Raw genomic sequence first — 19226 nt, forward strand, 5'->3', positions numbered from 1 at the left:
AGGCTGAAATACCCTGATTTTTTTTTTCTTGAGAGGACATCTTGTATGTGCTTTCTTTATTTCTGTCATACCAAGTATTCTCCCTCAATCAGATTAGTCTATCTTAAAAATGTAAGACTGAGGAATTGCCTGAAACATCAAAGGCAGTCCACCACAATTGCAGACGGCCCTGAAATAAATGGCCAGTCTGAACATGTCTCTTTCATGGGCCACTTCTATCTATAGGCCACAAAATGCTTCTCAGCTCCTTGTAACCCCGGATGTAGAGCTTACTTCACACTCTGCTTCCTTAGCCAGGGTCTCTCTGTGTCATTTAATACTATTACTGAGCCAATGAGAGGCAGGACAATGATGAGAAATGTATTATTGTTGATTTTTATCTGAACTTTGTAACAGTACCTTTGCTGATGGTGTGGGTTTCCAGCACATGATAACAAGTTGACCAAATTTGGGTTGATTTTATAATTTAAAGGCTTTACAGTAGTAGTTTATTGGTTTTCATCAGGGCCCATAATTCTACACTAATTTAGCAATACAAGAGGACTGAGGTTCTTTCCTCAGACTCGTAGTTAAAAAATCAGTGCCTTTAGTTACCTACATATTCTTTTGGACAAATGTATACTTGTTCTTATGTATTTGCTTTCCCCTGTCATCACACAAACAAGCAATTCTGTACTAGGAAAAATTTCTGGATTATCACTCTAGTGGCTGGTTACCTTAGAAAAGGATTATGGACAAAACCACAGTAGAAACTACAGAAAATTACAGGTCCTGGAAATCCCCACTTCCAGTTTTAGAAGGATGTGTTATGCTGTTGCCATAAAGCGACTGCTGAGGTACTGAGGCACCACAGAATATTAGAACCCAGGCCAAGTCTATGTCTTTAAAAAGTTTCATTTCAATTATGGTTTTAGATCGCACAATGTCCATTTGTTCTCATGAAAGTCCCATACTACCACCTGCACATTTACAGGTAATTCTGCACAGTGCATAAGGAGGAAGGCTCAGCTCACCCTGCACCATGACTTTTTTTCCTTACAGGAGTCTGTGGGAGTGTGTTTGCACAGTGTAAGGTCTCCAGGGGACCAGGTACGTAACACAGCCTTTTCTTCCCTCTCCCACTGCATGCAGGAGAAGGAAATGGGAAATTTCTGAAAGTTATGCAGAAAATTTCCCACCACATCTCTCCCACACAATAATAACATTAAAAGCCCAGATGTGCTCCATGCAATAAACCTTACCAGTTATTATGGTTACATATATTCTTGTTCTCTTCTAGATTTCTCAGTGCTGTTTTGCAGAAAACCAGCAGCACACATAGCTTTTATACGACTCTCACGCTGACACAGCACTTCCCCTCTCTGCCAGGAGAAAGGAAAAAAGAAATTTACAGGAGGTGAGAAAGGGAAATAAGTAAATTTCCTAATTTTTGACAGTTTTCCCTAAAGTCCTTGAACTCTTTTGCTAAGACAGATAGAGGCAGAAGTGTTCTAACTGAAAGAGGAAATCATTGATATGCAGCAGGAAAGCTGGTCACAACAATTTCCACAAGGTGGTTGTGCTGTTATCTCCTCATCCTCCAGTGCTTGTTTCCTTTGCCTCCCCAGCCCCACAAATGATTCTTCCAGCTCTTTCACATCACAGTGCAAATATATATTAATCTTCATAACTTTAAAATGAGATTCAGCTTCTCTCTCCAGCTAGTCCCTTCAGCCATCACCTTCTCTCCCTCCTCCCTTTCATTTCTGAACTTACTACCCACATCCAGTGAGCCTGGAGTTTGTCCTCTGCGGCATCCCAGTCTGATTCATATATCCCAACCTGACTATCCTGTCTGCTGTTATTACAGTAGATCAGCTGTGATTGCTCACAAGCTACCTGTTGAGTTACTAGCTCCACATTTCTATCCCCAAACTGCTTTATGAAAGATGAATAAACCCTTTATATTGCAAAGTCTGTATGCAGAATTTCCCCAAAACAGGCACATTCCTATCTACTCACATATTTAAAAATTACTCTCTGATCTGTTGGTGTATCACATCCACATCCCCTTTCCTGGCTTAACAAAAGCAATCTTACCCTAATTAGATCTTGCTGTTGTGAAGATCTGTTTCTTAACCTGCCATTTTGACCTTGCCACCTCTCCCTTTATGTCCCTCTGCTGCTTCCCTCTTCTGTGCTACATCAAACACATGCTGTTTCTTTTCCCTTTCCATTTCCAGACCCATTAGTCTATCCTTCCTCATCCTCTCATCTAATACCAAGACACTGACTCACACTGACCTACCCATGCTGCCAGTCTGAGTTGTCCATGCATTAGTCTTTCAAGTAAGACTTAATGTTTATCTTGTGCTAACTCCCACCTCATTTTCCTCTATTATACCCCAAACATCCCTTTGTTGTCTCAGTGGCACAAATTTGAGGCAGCACGTGTTCTGTGACCTTCTGTGATCCATGGCCTTCTGTGTGGACTGATAAGCTGATCCCCTCTCTGTGTGCATCTTGTCACCTATTGGTGCTGCATATTTTCCCTGCTGACAATTAGTACAGTACTATTGGTAGAGAGTAAGGGTAACACTAATTGAGATAAATAAATAAATTAACAAACCCAGAAACCATCAATGTGTCAAGCTGCAGGCAAAAGGAGCCCAATGTTTGCAAATGAACTTTTGTGAGGAGAGGAGTAAAAGGCAAATGTAAAGGTGTCTCACAGAGAGAAGTGCTATGAGAACTCTTTGTTGTCTTTCATGCACACATACTGCCCCACATACATTCAGAGCTGTTCAGACATTGAAACTCGTGAAAAGTTAGTTCAGGTCCAGCAGTAGCTCCAGATTTTTCAATCAGACTCACGTCTGAAGCACTCAGACACAAGAGTGAAGCCATCATGATCTCTGCAGAACAGGAGATGGTGCTGTTGTCACTGACATGTGCCTCTCAGGTTTTTTTCTGGTGAAAAGAAAGCAAGTGATAGCGAAGAAAAGGAGACGAGAGAAACTAAAAGGAAAGGTACAGGAAGAAAAGTAACTGCCATTTCTTGGATTTTTTTTCCACTGGAGAAATTTAGAAACTCAAAGGGAAGAATGATAAATCCACAGAAAACCAAAAGGACTATCTAAAAGAGCAGTTGGGAGGAGTGGAGAGGGCAGCATAGATCAGTCATATACTGGATACACTCTTCATTTCTCTGAAGATACTGTAAACTACACTCAGGAAGGTGCTGAATGCCAGCAGTTCCCCAGTGACTCCGTAAGGAGCTACCATTGATTGCCAGCACCTGGGATCTTCAGGGTCAGCGTGTCTCAAGCCAGTGGTTTGAAAACCAAGACATCAAAAAACAGTGGGAATTTTATAAACTAGCACTAAGTAATGGAGTGGAGAAGAAGAAAGAGCAGGATCAGGCAGGCAGGGAGGAGCTGGGAGTGCAGCACAGACCCTCTCACACTGAATCATGGGCTGCACGCTTCCAGCCTTATCAGGGCTATGCTACGTGGCTTCCTTGCTTTATCTGCATGGGGAAAATCAGCACATGAAAGAAACAGCAAGGTGTCTTAAGGACACTGCTCTTAGTGTTGTGAGATTGTGCACATCTGTGTAAGAGATTCCAGCGTGAAATTCTTCTTTGACTAAGCAGGACAGCTACATTCACCAGAAACACTACAATATTCCTGGGCTTTTTAGGATGTTTACTTTAAAAATAAAGCCAGAGTTCAACTGTTGTAATGCTGTAAACATCCTGTGTTCGGAAGCAGCATTTAAAGACAGCTGATGAAAAGCAGTAGTGTCCAATTAAACATTCCTAATGATGGGAAGTTACAAATCTACTATGTGGTTTGTCACTGTAAGCTACAGAGGGAAAGTTAAGCTGGTAAATCTCTCCAGTTAGACTGAGTGCAGTGGAATGGTCAGGAAAAGATGAATTAGGAAAAAGAATTAAATATAATCCTTTGCCATCTGTCTTTATTTTGCAAACCTACTTGACAGGATACTACTGAAATCTGCAAACATTTTTTATCTGCTTCATGTAGCTGAAGAGCATTTGTTGTACAGACTGGAATTAAAGTGCTTCCCAATAACAGTCAGCCATCCCACTTATTATCCTTGTTTGCTTTCCTTTTTAAAAAAACCAAACACTTAGTATTTTGGCTTCAGCTTAAGCTGCACCATTAATTTTTGACCTCTCTCCTTCACTAGGACTCAGAGCTGGGTGTTAAAGGCTAAATAGATTTCACTATTGGTTTTGCAGGGAAGCAAAAGGGCTGTTGAAATGTATGTAGTACATTCTTCTCCAGCTTTCAGTCTGAAGAGCATATGTAGATGTGGAAGCAGTGTGACAATTGAGAGAATGTCCATATGGTATCACAGTTTCTCCACAACAGTTTTTGTCTATAGGTCTTCATCTAGCAAACCATGTCAGTATGAGCTTATCTGTAAGCACATGCCTGAGTATTTTGCTGCCTCTGGATTTTGGTGTACAGGGGATTCTGCTGATAATGAACCAGATAAGAGGATCTACTACAGTGGGGAAAATATGCTGTAGCTTCTGCATGAAAATTTACCAGTGGCAACCCTGGGAGCCTTTAGTCTTTTTTAAGTCCTGGTGTTATTAGTGAGAATAATACTACAGGAAGGGAGATTAAAAAAACCCCAAACATAAACAAAGCACACCACAAGGACCAGTCTGGTTCTTACTTATTTCCTTTAGAATACAGCAAAATGCCACCTCTTTTTTTATTGTTGTTTTTTAGCAGTGAGGGAGGGAGGAAAGGAGGAAGGAAGAGAGGACAGAGGCAGGGAGGAAGCTTTCATTTTATTTCCAACTCCTATGTATTTTTCTCTGCAAATGTGAAGGTTGGCATGTCAGTGTCCTTTCAGAATGCACAATATGAAGAGCTTCATAGCTCCTTGGCTTCAGAAAATAGAGCACTGATGATTAGCTGATTAGCTTTTCACAGATGAGCTAAAGTTAATTTGTCCCTTCTGGAAGGGTAGAGATAGCCTGCTAGGTACAAAGAAGTTATCTTTGGTTTTCAGATCAGTGGAGGAATTCATCAGGCGCTGGTTGAGACCAAGGTTATTTCCTCAGACGGAATTCAGATTATGAAAGACCCACACCACTGCTGCCTTCCTTCTCTCACAGTCTTTCACATCAATGGGGAGCAAGGGAAAACAGCTTTAAAATATTCTCCTTCATCCTGTACTTTAGATTACACTAGCTTAACTAACCTCACAAGGAAAAAAGCAGAAATCTGTTGTGCTAAGATGCAATTTTCACATTTTGACTTGTGCATCTCACTTTAAAGAACTTCTTCCAAGTTTATTTTGAGTTTCCCCTGCTAAAAATAAAGACACAGAACAAATCAGTTCAGTTTAGCTGAGAACAGCAGTTTTAGAAGCATTAGGGAAGAAGAAGCTCTAGTGTTTTCAAAACAGCACTAATGCTGTTGTCTTTAATGGGGATGGCTAATCCTCCCTGTTTTCTCATATTCCAAATGATTCTCTCTAAGTGGAAGCCCGCCAGTTATTCTGCAAAACTCCTGACTCATTCCAACCTCATTTAGGGCCTTCCTAATTGATTGCAGGATATCTTCAAAGTCAGAAGAGGGCTCTTGTTTGATGCTGTAAAAGGTTTGCCAAAAGGTTATAATCTCTTCTGTTTCTGTAATTTACTTTAAAGATACTGGAATTGAAGGAAAAACTTCCAGATCAGCAAATTTTTAGAAATATCTCACTTTTACAATTTTGTTATAAAGACAGTGGGTGTTACTTAAAATAATTAACCTGGATCTTGCAGGTTTACTTTGAGTTCTTTTCCTGCTGCTCCTACATGAACAGTAAAAATAAGCACTTGTCATATTGCCACAACTGGTTTTTTTTCCTTCACCCCTTAAATCTCAATCTTGTAAAAAATGATAATTGTACTCTTTTACACATTTATGACATCTTCCATTAAAGTCTATTTGAAGCATTTTATAGACAATAATGTATGCAACCTCAAAGCACACTGCTGAGGTATTTATTACCAGGTTTTTACACTCAGGAGAATGTACCACAATAATCACGAAATTCCAAGACCACAGTAACTAGTTGTCAAGTTTTGAGCGAAAATAAATACTTCAGTGGAACCCAGTATTCAGAAGCTGAAACATTTTCTAAAAGTGTGGCTCTCCTCTAGTAGCTGCCCAAATATGAAGGCATCCAAAATAACTCTCCATCTTCAGGAATCTCAACATTAAGATGTTTTCTTCGACCTCCGCCTCCTGTCACTGCATCTAATTAGTTCTTTTTTTTAATCGTGTTGCATAATTCTGAAACTTTCCACTGCAGAGGCATAACACTGTCTTGTAAAAACTTTGCTTCCTTCAGAAAAAAAAAAAAAAAAAAAGAGAAGCCATTTTCCAGAAGCATTTGGGCTTAGCCTAGACCCCCTTCTAGTTTTCACTGAAATGCCTCAATATATATCAATATTGAGCAAAGACATTTCTTGGGAAGTTCTGTAAATTTTTTCATGGAAAACTGGCTTTATACTACATGCTGATATTGGAGTTACATTTATAAGCTCATTCTAGAGATCTTTGACCATCTGTGCTTTTCAAAAAATGGTGTTTTCGGATCATGGTGCAAAGTTTTTCCTCACACAAGCTCCCAGCTTTTGGTTAGCTCTGCAAGGAAGTTCTCAGACAAACTGTCATAATACCTGTTCTAGATTTAGCCAAAATGTGTATTCCTTCTTTATCCTTTACATGAGATCCTCTCACATACCCAAAAAGGCATACTGTTTTTAGCAGTAAATGTATAAATGCTGGCTAGTTCCATATTCTGGACTGTAAGGCATTCTAAAATGTGCTGCAACCGAAAAAAACAAGTCTAAAAATAACACGGAGGTGTGTGTCTGTTTGACTTTGTGTGTGGAAGGGGAATACTGCATTTCTCATCTCTTGATAATTCTATGTAAATATACCCAGTTTATATTACAGAAATACTTTCTCCACCTAAATGGTACTGAGGCAGATTCATCCTGGACTCTTAAAAAAAAGAAACGTTTGTGTAGATTCTAATTTGTGAATCACTGTTAATAAATAACTTGTTGCAGGAGCTACTTGGTTAGTCATTGCTTATGGTATGAAGTCCAAGCCAAATTCCTGTTCATCCTGTTAAGATCTGTAACACAGAATTCAAGCAGAGTCTGTTCAGTACAGGAAACAACCTACTTTTGTCATCAAGATGTTCTTTCACTTTAGAAATAAAATTAACCCAAAATGGGGTTTGGCTTTTTTTTTTTTTTTTTAATCTTTACTAAATCAGAGGAAACCTTTCTTTTATCTCAAAAAAAGAGCTCATCTGATCATAAATCTGGTAGATGCATTTCAGTAAGGATTAGCAATACTGCTTCATTCAGGGCCTCATAAGTAACAAAATAAACATGAGAGATGAAGGATAGGGGGAAGGTTAAAATAAGTAATCTTGTTCTTAGAAAAGAACCTGACTTTTAACTCCTGCAGTAGCAAAGGAGGCCCGGCAGATGGTGGAAGGAGACCACAGTGCTAAAGGAAAGCCCTTTGCATTGTGCTTGTTACAGACATTAGCTCTTAAAGGAAGTTACTGATTTATTTTTCATAATGCTATCTAAGTGTTTAAAACAAAAATAGGACAACAATTGTTTTGGATATGCATTTTATGTCCAAAAATCTTGTGATTTTGACCAGCATGGCAAACATATTCTTTTTCACTATGGAGCTGAGGCTTTGTTTTAAAGCCAATGGATATCAATGACAGTAAAAAATCACTTAACCAATAAAAATGCTGCTGGCTGCCTGTATTTTGTGTTGCAGAGGTAATGCATTGTAATTTTTTTTGTTGTTGTTATTTTGGGGTCGTTATTTTTGGTTGGTTGTTTGGTGGGGGGTTTTTTGTTTTGTTGGGGTTTTTTTTGTTTGGTTGGTTTGTTGTTTTTGTTTTTGTTTGTTTGGGTTTTTTTGATGGGGGGAGTTTTTATTTTGTCAGCATTTTGATTTATTATTCAGGTGCTGCTGAAGATCATATCTGCATTACCCAAAGCCACAACAAGAAGAGAAAGACATTAGGCTTTTCAGACCATATTTGTACTCTGAGTGACAAGACCCTGCAGAGCTCCCTATCTGCAGCAGCTTTCTGTCATGAGTGCCAGTGAAGACCTGGAATCCAGCAATATGTCTGCTCTAATCCTAAGAAATGTACAATTGGAGGCTGACATCTTGTTTTATCTGGTTCATTTGTTAAATATTCTCTCTCTCTCTCTAACTTCTATGTCTGGCTTATGTCATATCAAGATAGACATTAAACACCTGAGAGATGATCCAGATCAAAGACATCCCGAATTTTCTCTGTAAAGGATCAACACTATTTAAAAAAAAACCCATCAGTGTTACTGCAATTTTGGTGACACTTTCAGTAATTAGAATGGGCTTCGGATATGTGAGGAAAGAAATGCTAGCAATAGGGAACCCCTTCTGAGGAGTGCTAGTGCAGAAGCACTGGATGACAGGCAGTAGCTCTGTCATCAGTAACAGCATGGCACACCTTTCCTAGTCATCATTTTGGCATCTAAATCCCACAAGCACCTCAAGCATTTCTTGGCCTTAGCAGAAGACCCATAAAAATACATTCCCCAAATATTTTTCGAAGAGCCAGGCTTATTTTATTACAGCAGGTAGAAAATAAAACTGTTTAGACCCTTTTTTGATCAGTAGGCATCCTATTGTGTTTTGAGGGGCGCAGGGGAGAGGACATGTATATCTTGCTGAGTGATGCTAAGTGGGCTCATTTTTTCAGATGCCTTTTGCAGACTTGGTGGCCAGGTGCTCAAGTGCTCAAGCTTGAAAAGGTTGCTGTAGGCACACTGTCTTTTAGGGTCTTCAGAATGAAGAGCAGTTGCTTATTCCTGCCCTCAGTACAGTTCCCTAAAATGATGTGTTTGTAAGGTGCACTGCCAGGGCCAGCAGAAATGTCACTTCTCCTGTGCTCTGCGGCAGGCACAGAAACCTGACTGCCCAGGGCTGTGCTCCCCTAGGGACTCTGCTGCTCCCTGCTCCCCTCTGCCTCCCACCCAGACTGCAGCTGCCTGCTACCTGCAGCTCAGCTTTCCATGCTGCAGGTTCATCCCTCCCTCTGTGCCTCCTGTGCTTCTCACTCACCCCTGGCTAAGGTGACATTATCCTCTGCCAGAATATCCAAGTCCCAAATGGGCTCTTCAGTTCTGCAGCTTTAGTCACATTTGAGACCACAGCATTAAACATGAACAGCATAACCTGTGAGAACCTTTACATGTACAATCTTAATATGTCGCATTTTATAGCTAATGTACTGGGCTGGGGGTTTTTGCTTGTTTTTTTTCTCTTCACTTCTTTTGGGAGGAAGGCTATTTTCCTCTGTGTCTGAAGAGGCTGTTCTTTCATGCCAGGGTACTGTACTGCCTTGTGTAAATGCCTGGAAGCAGCCTTCATGTTGGAGTTGGTGTATTGTTCACTTGTGAGCACAGATGACTGCATTCTGCTTGAGCTCTTCAGCAATGTATTTCTGGGGTATCACATCTGTCCCCACAGTTACTGCTCTTTTGCTTTGATCCGTGCCCTCTCAGTCAGGTCTGCAGAGTGCATAATTCACTGTTATCTCTGTGTCTTCTGTGCATTTCAGGGAAATGCATATTTTAAAATGCTATATTACATGAAACAAGACTTATGTGTTCAATAAAATCATTTGCATCCCAGAACCTGTTATGTCCAGCAGAAATAATCTGATAAAAATACCTTGTCCTACAGGTAGTTCTGTGAGGTCTTTATTTCATCAGTCATGGGAGGCTTTGGTTTTCATGTTTTTCTGTACGTGATTGCTTCCATTGCTGTTAGTCACATTAGTGATGCCACAGCTCACGGTACCAGACGAGGGAAGCAGATTGAGCTGGGTTTTCTGTGAGATTGTTTCTCCATTCAAGAACAGAAATGCTATGTGTTCTTTGGCATTAATAAAATTTCAGGCATTTTAAGTGCTAATTTGACTTTGCCATTTGGTGGCAATGCTGTGGTGGTAACAGAAGGGAGTCCATTTGAGGATGGATTGCAAGGAAACAGATGTGCTCCCACTGCATAGGGTATTCTGCCTATTAAAGTACTTCATTGCTTTAAACTCACCCAGTTGACTAGATGTCTGAGTAGCAGCCCAAAGAGCCACATTTGGGACTGGGAAGCAAATCTCTGCTCTCCTACAGATGGTGGAAAGAGCAGTGTGCTTCCACTTCTCATTGCTGTTGCCCTAAACGTGGCACAACAGACCACCAGATGTTGGCTAGCCTCTGTCTTATTTGGCCAGGACAGAGTATTTCTGGCTTCCTCTGCACAGACTGCAGTTCCAGAGGAGAGCTGGAGAATTCCCAAAGAAAATGTCCATTCCCTTCAATCTGGGTATTGTGATTATCCATTTCAGTAGATCCAGTACTCCTGAAAATGTAGTCATTTCCCCCTGCTTTCTGACCTTTCCTGTAGGAAAAAAAATTCTGTTTGGAGCTATCTCCCTGTTCTGCTGGAGATACCAATATTAAGCTGCAGGTTAGCAAGAGGAACATATCCCTTTCTAAGGTGTAGAACTGCTCACTAGCAATAGGTTATGTATGTGCCTATTTATTAAAAGTGAGATAATTAGATGTCTGTTTTTTCACATGGGGAACTGGGTAACTGGTGTATTCTCTGATGATACCAGTTGTCCATATTGCATCACTGCTCAGGAGCTGTATCAATGACTTGCACATATGTGAAAGCTGTGGGAGAAAAGTAGTCAGATAGGTTGCAAATCCCAACAGACTGGAGGGAGTGTGTGCATCTGGGAGCAGGAGGCTTCAGTATGCTCTGAATTGCAGAGGCTGGTCCCGGCTCTTGGGAGACCAACAGATGTGTTAGACAGGATACTGTAAACAGTCCCCACACCAGGATGGTTTAATTCAGCTCTAGGTCTGTTCCCTGACTCTCTCTAACTGACAGATGAAGGTGGGCTCATGGTGTGTCACAGCTGCTGCCACACGATCTCCGTGTCCATCCCCAGAGCACAGCAGCCATTGCACTGATCCCTCAGGGTCCTTTTGATGTGTCCTGCTGACAGCACGGACACTCCACCACTTCACATCTGATCCCAGCACTGCTCACTACCATGTGCATATGCTCTTCTCCTGGATGTGGAGAGGTAGTTTCTTTCTCTCTTTCCCCAAAAGTTTTTGTCAATACGCTGTGTACTATTAATGTCTTTGTTCTCACCAAGCTGGATATGCCCTCATTTGTAGGAATTCAGTTGAACAGCTTTTCCTGCTTGTTGAAGGTGCTTCAGGTTTCAGAAAGGGGTAGGCTGTCTGGAGTCTCAGCATCCATACTGCTTGTGTGACTTGCTGCTTAACATTACTTAAAAATGTCCTTCTTTTCCGTTTCCTCTACTGCTCCAATTATTTTTTCTTTTTATTCTGTAGTCATTCCTGGAGGCACAAATTGAAAAGATAGAAATAGATGAAGGCAATTGTATGCCTGGAAGACATCCTCCCCTTCGAACACTTCTTGATTTGCCTCCCAACAGCTTCATTGCAAGGATGCTAGTGAATATTGCCAGCTCGGTACATGTAATTATTTTTTTTAATTTGTTCTGCCTCCATTGCCTGCATGAATTGTTTGTTTCAAACTTAAAGCCCCTGTGTGGTGACAATTTACTGTCTGCAGCCAGAAGTAGAGGATTTGTTGTTGCCAGCATCACTGATTCAACCTGCAATTTACTTTGCCTAATGGCATGGGGTCATTCCATTGCTTTAATTCAGCTTTGCATGGTTACAATTCCTTTCCCTCCTTGGCATAGCTGCAAGGAAGCCCTTGCATCCTAACACATTTAGTAATGTCCCACTGTCTCTGTGGCATTCATTTTTCTAACTAAGTGCTGCTGCTCTTTCTTGGCACATAGCTCAGAGTTTTGTTTTTGCTCTTTTGCACCATATTAATGTCATTGCTGTGCATTCTATCATGTGCACATTTTTCTCACAGCACTAAAGGTCTTCCCTGATGTCTTCTGCTTCATATTCATGCATTTGCTTTTGATATTATTTTATGCTTTTCAGTTCTACCTTCTGAACTATCCATGTCTTCCCCACCTACACTCTGCTTTGCAGCAGCTTTAAACACTGCTATAGTATACTATCAGTGAGGACAGCTTTTCTTTCAGCAGTCTCATTGCACTTTTTTCCCACTTATGAATCTAACACTAATTATTTCAGGTTTAAGATTGCGTACTCGCATGAGTCAGCCATTTTCTGCACAGTTTGGCTGCATACCAATGTATTGTTTCTCCAGCTTCTTGATTACACAACTGTGGGGAAGATACCTTCCCTATGTGCCATTTTTCTGAGGACTGGAAATGCTTCTGAGACATTTCTAGGATTTTGCATGGAGTTCTTCCAGTTTGCAGTTGGTATGCATCCAGATACTGCAGAAACACATGGGAGTTATAGCCCAGTATAGCTAAGAGCAGGAATGGGCTTCTTTTGGCTTCCTGTTTACCCAGCCCCACAGCAATGGGTTACAAACCCCATGTCACTCTAAGAAAGGGCTAGCAGAGCTAATGCCAATACTTCCTCTTTTATTTTCTGCAGCTTTGGGGCAAGACCCTGCTATGAACCCATGATGTCTTCTCTGTACTTCTGAGTTTTGGGGAAGTGTAGTCTTGCCTCTTTTTTCTAAGTCTTCACAACTGTCTGTGACACATGGCTGCCTAATCTCTTTTGCCACAATATCCAAAGTCCACTCTGGCACTGAATATGAACCTGAAGGAGAGCCAGGGAGCCAGTGCTGGTCGATCGTTCTTCTCCCCTTTACCTCCTGCTCTGGGAGTGCTTTGATGGCAAGGAGCTCCCCTGCTTTCCAGCAGAGCTACTTTCTCTTCTGGAGCTCACACAGCCTGTCCCAAAAGGAAATTGCTGGGTCTTCCTTTGTTGTGCCAGGACAGACTTAAGTAGTCAACTAGGGAAGGACTGCTGTAATGGAGACTGTGGATTTTGTACAGGAGTCAAAGCAAGAGACAGCTGTGCAGCCTGAAAGATGATCAGAAGATAAAATGACAAAGGCTGAATTTCTAAAGACATTATACTGCCAATTAAAAGTCTGAAATCTTCCTGGCTTGCTCTGCCCCAGAAATTCAGATCAAATCATTCACTGAGCTGTTCCTACAAAAGGAACTGGAAATTCAATAGGTCACATTGTCAGCTAGAATAAGTCCACTGACTCCAGGGGAACTACTCCACTTTCTGTCATCAGAGAACCTGGCCCCATGACCACGAGCTTCAGATTTTCCACATGGCTGTTTCCTTGGGACTTACATCATCACCCTGAACAACAAGAAGAGTTCAAGGTCACAGTGAAGAAAGATTTTTAAAGAAGCAAAACAAGAGACCCAAAAAAAGCTCAAGTTCATGCTGTGCCTCATAATACCACCTGGTTTAGTGGACCTGTGGATCAGTATCTTCCTCAGGTTCCATGTGATTGGTGCCATATGTTAGTGCTGAGTCCTTCAACTCAGGACCATAAATGGTGGAGGTCAAGGACCCACAGGGCAGCTGTGCTATGACTTTGCTTCTTGCCAGTCCCATCCCATCTACAATACAGTACTTGTGGCATCATGGTACAGATAAGGAAGGCCTTCAAAGTGTTAGTTTCCTTTACTGTTGTCTCCTAATCTGCTGTCCACCAACATAGAAAGGAATATCTTTTATCTCAGTTTTACAGTAAGAACCCAAATCATAAAAGAACATGTAGGATTTCCAGGATGAGCAATGCCAATGAAAACAAGCTTTAAAAATTCTGCCTGAAATTTCCAAAGCATGACATTCTCCCCTAGGCAGAAAGCCTGCAGACGGTTCTGTGTATCAATTAAGAGGTGCTAAGTCACTTCTTCAGCCTCACATGGGCTGCTCCATCAGTTAGATTCAGCTAAAAATCAGTTAGGAAGAAGAACTCAGTGCTGCTATGAAGAAGAATGATCATTACCTAACACATCTTTCCTTGCAAAGGCATGAGTTCAGTAATTTACAGGTTCTTTCCTATTTCTGACTACTGTGATCTTATATGCTGTATATCATCTTAACAAAATAAGAGCTTTGGTGTTATCCCTTCCTGTCCTCTGCTGTCACCCCAAACCTTTTATGTGAGGACTGAAAATCTAAACTGTTTGTTTCAAAATTGTCAGAACAGCAGGGGTAAAAACTCTCTAAAACGAGATACTAATTATTAATGTGTATGCTTTTCACATCCATCTCCTACTCAATGGAATGATTCAGTTGAACATTGCTCAGTGAGAAGATCCATTTCTCATACTTCTTTAATTTTTTATCCATTCGTAAAGTTTCCCAAGACCTAGACAGCAATAAGACAGCAAAGAAATTGCCCAAGGCATCCTCTTAAAGAAGCAGTATGGGCTGGGTTCTGTTCTGCCACAGATTAGTCTAAATTGGTAGTTATTCCATTATGTCAGTGAAACTGAACTGCTGAAATGCAGAGGCGAATCTGGCCCCATGATCTAATTCCATGATGAAATTGCTAGTGTAAATAAATGACTGCTGCTGTTCAGTGCTTCCCCCCTCACTCCCCAAAGTGCCCTAATGAATAATGAGTTTTATGAATAAGCTTTAATGAATGACTGAACACATTTTAACTGTAAGTTAGAACACTTTCCTTCACACTTTCCTCCGCTGCTTTCCTTTGCTTCCTTGAACCAGAGAATTGCCCTCTTAAACTACCTGTCAATCACACATACAATTACCATGTCTCAAAAGGTGTTACCAAACAGCAAAAGTGTCCAGTTTTTAATTCCAAGAAAAACATTCCATATTTGTTTTAAACATCTAACTCAGGTTTCAAAATGCAAGTGCTGAAACAGAAGAAACCTCTAAGCATTTATTCCTTCCTTCCCTCCGCCCCCCAAGATTAAAATCCATTCATTTCAATCAAGTCATTCAGAGGAAGGCTGTAAAATGAATGACATAATTAGCCACTTAATATACCGCATATGGAATTTTAATTTCAGATGAAAATCAGAGAGGCTTTTCTAAAGCTCTTCACTGAGAGAAAAAAAATAGTGGTATGTGAAGACAGCTAATGCTTTACAGTTTAGTGCTAATTTTTTGTCTGAGTTCCCTAATACTCTCGGCATTACTTAATAAATTTACTGAATTTACTGAAATTTACTCAGGTTTACTGAATAAACCTTCTTGAGTTCCATCAGAAGGGGCAAATATACCTTTACAGAGTGAAGAAGTCAGGAAGATGGTGAGACTAAGGACCTACTTTTGCCAGGTTACAATGCAATCACAAAGAATGAAGTGACTGCTTCCTCTGACTGAATCCTGTGGGAACCAGTTTGGGGACAATTTTCTGAAATGTCTTCCAAGAGGCTGAAGCACAAAAGTCAAAAATTAAGGCACATCCAAATAGGTCTGTACTTCTGAAAACACTCATTCTCATGACTCCCAAAGTCATATGAGTAATATGTATCTGATCCAGAAACAGTTTTAACCAAACTCCTGCTGACCAACACTGTGGGATTTTATGGCTACAGCCTAAATATTTATCAAAATTAAATCAATATTAATCAAAATTAAAAAAAAAAAACCAAAAACAACAAAACAAAAAAACAAAACAACCACCCCACAAGAGAGCTAGAAGGCAATTGGACAGTTCACTATCTGATGAACTTCACTGTCTCTGTAACCAGTCCATCCTGTTCAATCCTGCTGGCCACTCATTTCTGTCCTGCTTGTATTGACATATTCTGCAGGCTTTTAACCACATTACTGAGTCAGGCAACACCAGAAGATGACCCATTAGCCTATTAGATTAAACAAGATATACTAAACAGGAGATAATAGTCAAAGGGGAGGGAATGGGAACAAGTCAACATTACTCAAGGGTTAGAAAGATGTTCCAAAATGTAATCTGTGCTCATTACCTTGAGTAAATATACAGTCAACCTCCATTTGCACAAGCCTTCATCACATGAAGTGATAATTTCAGGGAGAAAAAAACACATTCCAGCAGTGTGGAATTTGTGCAATGAAATACTCTTCCCCCCATGTGCTCCTCCCAGACTTTGGGAGCAATTTCATTTACCTGCATTACTTTCACTGCTCGCTGATGACTTTCAGATCCATCTGCCCATACCACAGGGAATGCAGCAAGAAGTACAATGCTTCTTCTGTGGAAAAAAAAAAAAAAGTCCCAAGAAAACTTTGGAGACAGAAGGAAAGGTTAAAAAATTCGTGATTAAAGTATTGAAATCCTTTGGCATTGATCTACATCCCAGATTACCTCAATTGTACTACCCTCTTTCTTTTTTTGTTTTGTTTTGTTTTGTTCTTTTTGTAAAAGTCAAAACAACTGTATTAAAATATGCTTATCAGTATAAGTCCATAATATTTCTGTTCTTTTTTTTATTTGGATTTTTTTTTCAATGATTAAAATAAACTTTCTAAACCTCATTTGCTCTTTGCATGTGAGATTTTTTCTTATTTTGGTCTGAGAGAGAGTTTAAGGAGGAACCTCCTGATCCTAATGGAAGCCTTTCAGGGTTCCCTCATACCACATCATGCCAATCCCATGCACTTTTCTAGATGCATAATTCAAGTCACTGTGACATTATTCTCAGCTAGGCTGGCATATGTCACTGATGGTGAAAAAATCAAAAGTGAACCTGCCAAAGGAAGCAGAAGAAAACCTTTATGGAAATTTGCAGCATCTAAACACTAAAAGGTTGTGGGACTGTTTTCCTGAAGAATTGTTCTTGTTGAACAGGAGGAGCATGAAGTCTTGTACCACAACTGGCACACACGAGATGAAGATGTGCACCAAAAGCTTGGGTCTTTCTCCCATGTCCCACTGGCCATCAGAAACAACAGGGTTGTCAGCTCTTTGGGGAAAAGGTAAGGGCCCTGCAAGACCACTGAAAGCCCCTTCCCAGAACACTTGTCAAGGAGCTTAGGCCAGCAGCTTAGAGTCACATGCCATTCTTTCACTTTGATTGCCACAGAGGATTGATTGAGAAAGAGAAGGGATCTGTCCGGTTTTTCCAGTATTCCAGCTCTCAGCCTCTTGGGGACCTGATGCTGAGGCAAAAGCCATTGCTCTGATCCTTTGTGTAACCAGGCTGCTGGCCTTGGACCCTGGCACCCTGTTAAACTCTGGAGCCCCACCACCTCTCCCCTGGCTGCTCTGCATACAGCCCTCAGATGTTAACCACCAGACCTCACACAGAAATGCAAATGTTTCACTTTTAGATGTTTATGAAGGTCCCCTCACAACACCTCTGGCTTCATATAATGCACAACAAAACACAATGGCAAAGGCCTGCAGATAGTTAAGTCATCTCACTGCAGAGCTAAGTTGTATAAGACCTCCAAAATCATCTTTTCCAGCCTGAGCCAACACAGAGCCTGGCATTACACTCCAACAGCCAGCATATTTGGAAGCAAATGAAGGACCCACCACTGATGCCTGGCAATTTTGAAAGTGTAATATTACAAAAACTTATTAAAATCCATCTCAGAGTGTCTTGTTTCCACACACCACTTTTTTCCTCCTTTAATTATTTGATGTTCTCAGCTTCAGGAAACACCCCCCTGCCCTTGGAACTGGAGCAACTGTGTCACAGAGATCACAGTCCCTTTAAACTTCATGTGGTTACAACATTGCTGTCCCACTTCTATCACAAACAGTGTCACTGCACATCTGGTCTGGCTGTGCCTGTTTTCTGCATGCCCTTTCCTGCCTAGGGATCACCTTGAGCAGATGTCGCTCTCCATCCAGCGGCTGGTGAGCAGCCATGGTGGCAGCGATCCAACGGAGGAAACTGATGAGCCATCATGTTTCCCCATCCAATGCCAGCAGGGTCCTGGCTTGATTGCCCTCTTTAAAATGCTGCTTCCAGATGGAAATTCCCACTTGGAGAGAACTCTCTAAAATGCACGTACCCATAGGACATTACTAGGCAAAAACAAGAAGAGGAGTCTGTTTATGTCTGTAAAGCCTACATCCGCACTAATCGGACTCCAGGCCTGGTTATTCCTGTTGTGCTCCCTGCAATAGCTTACTTACACTGTCAACAGGAGGATGTATCAGGCCAGCCAAGCACTGACTGACTCAGCACAGTCAGAGCTTAAGAATTCCCTGAGGATGGATGGACAGAAGTCAGCATGGAGGACAGAGTCAACAGTGTTCAGCTCAAAAAGGCTTCAGGGGGAAGATCTCCTACAAAATACAACAGCAGCAAGCTAATTTAAACCCCTTTTCCCAGCTACAACCTTTCTCTCCTTCTAGACAAAGATTAGAGGCTGTTTCAGTCTGACTAGTGTTTAGTATTCCCTGGCCCACGGTGGGAGATGCAAGAGACATGCACCATGGCAACATGAAGGTTCAACATGCTGCTTTTCCACAGCACCGAGTCTTGAACTACAGACCACGCTTTCCACATTTGCACCACATTTTCTGCGTAGTTCAGACACACAGACCTTCTCTGCTCCCCTCCACACTACAGACCTGCAACAATGCCCCAGTGCTCCTGCTGGAGAAGTCAATAAATGAAAAAACTTGTGGTGTATGCTTTACGATAGACACACTTCTCATAATGGCAGATGTGGAGAAAAGATGGAGAGAAGGTGGATGAAGTTCTTTGAACACTGCTTAGCTGCGAGGACATTATTTCTGCATATTTTCTTGAGCTGTCATTTCAAAGATGATGCTTTGAGTGGGATTTGTCTCACTCTGTTTTAGCTATCTACATCTGAGCAAGTCACCTTTCATATTCAATGCAGAGAAATAGGCATGTCTGGGGTGTGAATCATCTGATTTACTTTATGCATCTCCTTTAGACTAAGATGAATCACACTCCAGAAGTGCTTATTTTTCTCTATTGACTATAAAGGGAATCAAGATGAATACTCAGATAGAGTATAGACACCTACATTTGCAGGGTCAGATGACTCTTACCCTGCACCTGCTGAGACACATCTTGGGGTAACATCCTCCACACAGGCAATCATTACTCTCACTCTATCACTCATCCATGCCAAAGCCTACAACCAAGACAGCAGTTCACTTAAGATCCCTCTCCAAAATCTGCTACACATCCAGAGCCAGTACAGGGATCTGAACATCAGCCTGCTACAGAAATTAATAAGGGAAATA

General features: G+C 41.1%; 1 long non-coding RNA gene across 1 annotated transcript; it reads right to left on the reverse strand.

The window, feature by feature from the left end:
* Positions 1 to 210: 210 nt before the first annotated feature.
* LOC139589999 (uncharacterized) lies at positions 211 to 18258 on the reverse strand. Its single transcript, XR_011679198.1, has 3 exons — positions 18138 to 18258; positions 16158 to 16242; positions 211 to 1361 (listed from the first exon to the last, which is right to left on the reverse strand). It is a non-coding gene; the product is annotated as an uncharacterized lncRNA (long non-coding RNA).
* Between the last annotated feature and the right edge of the window lie 968 nt (positions 18259 to 19226).

This window comes from Agelaius tricolor, unplaced genomic scaffold, assembly GCF_023055355.1.
Source record: "Agelaius tricolor isolate 1412-34295 unplaced genomic scaffold, bAgeTri1.0.p SCAF_1, whole genome shotgun sequence".
NCBI lineage: Eukaryota > Metazoa > Chordata > Aves > Passeriformes > Icteridae > Agelaius > Agelaius tricolor.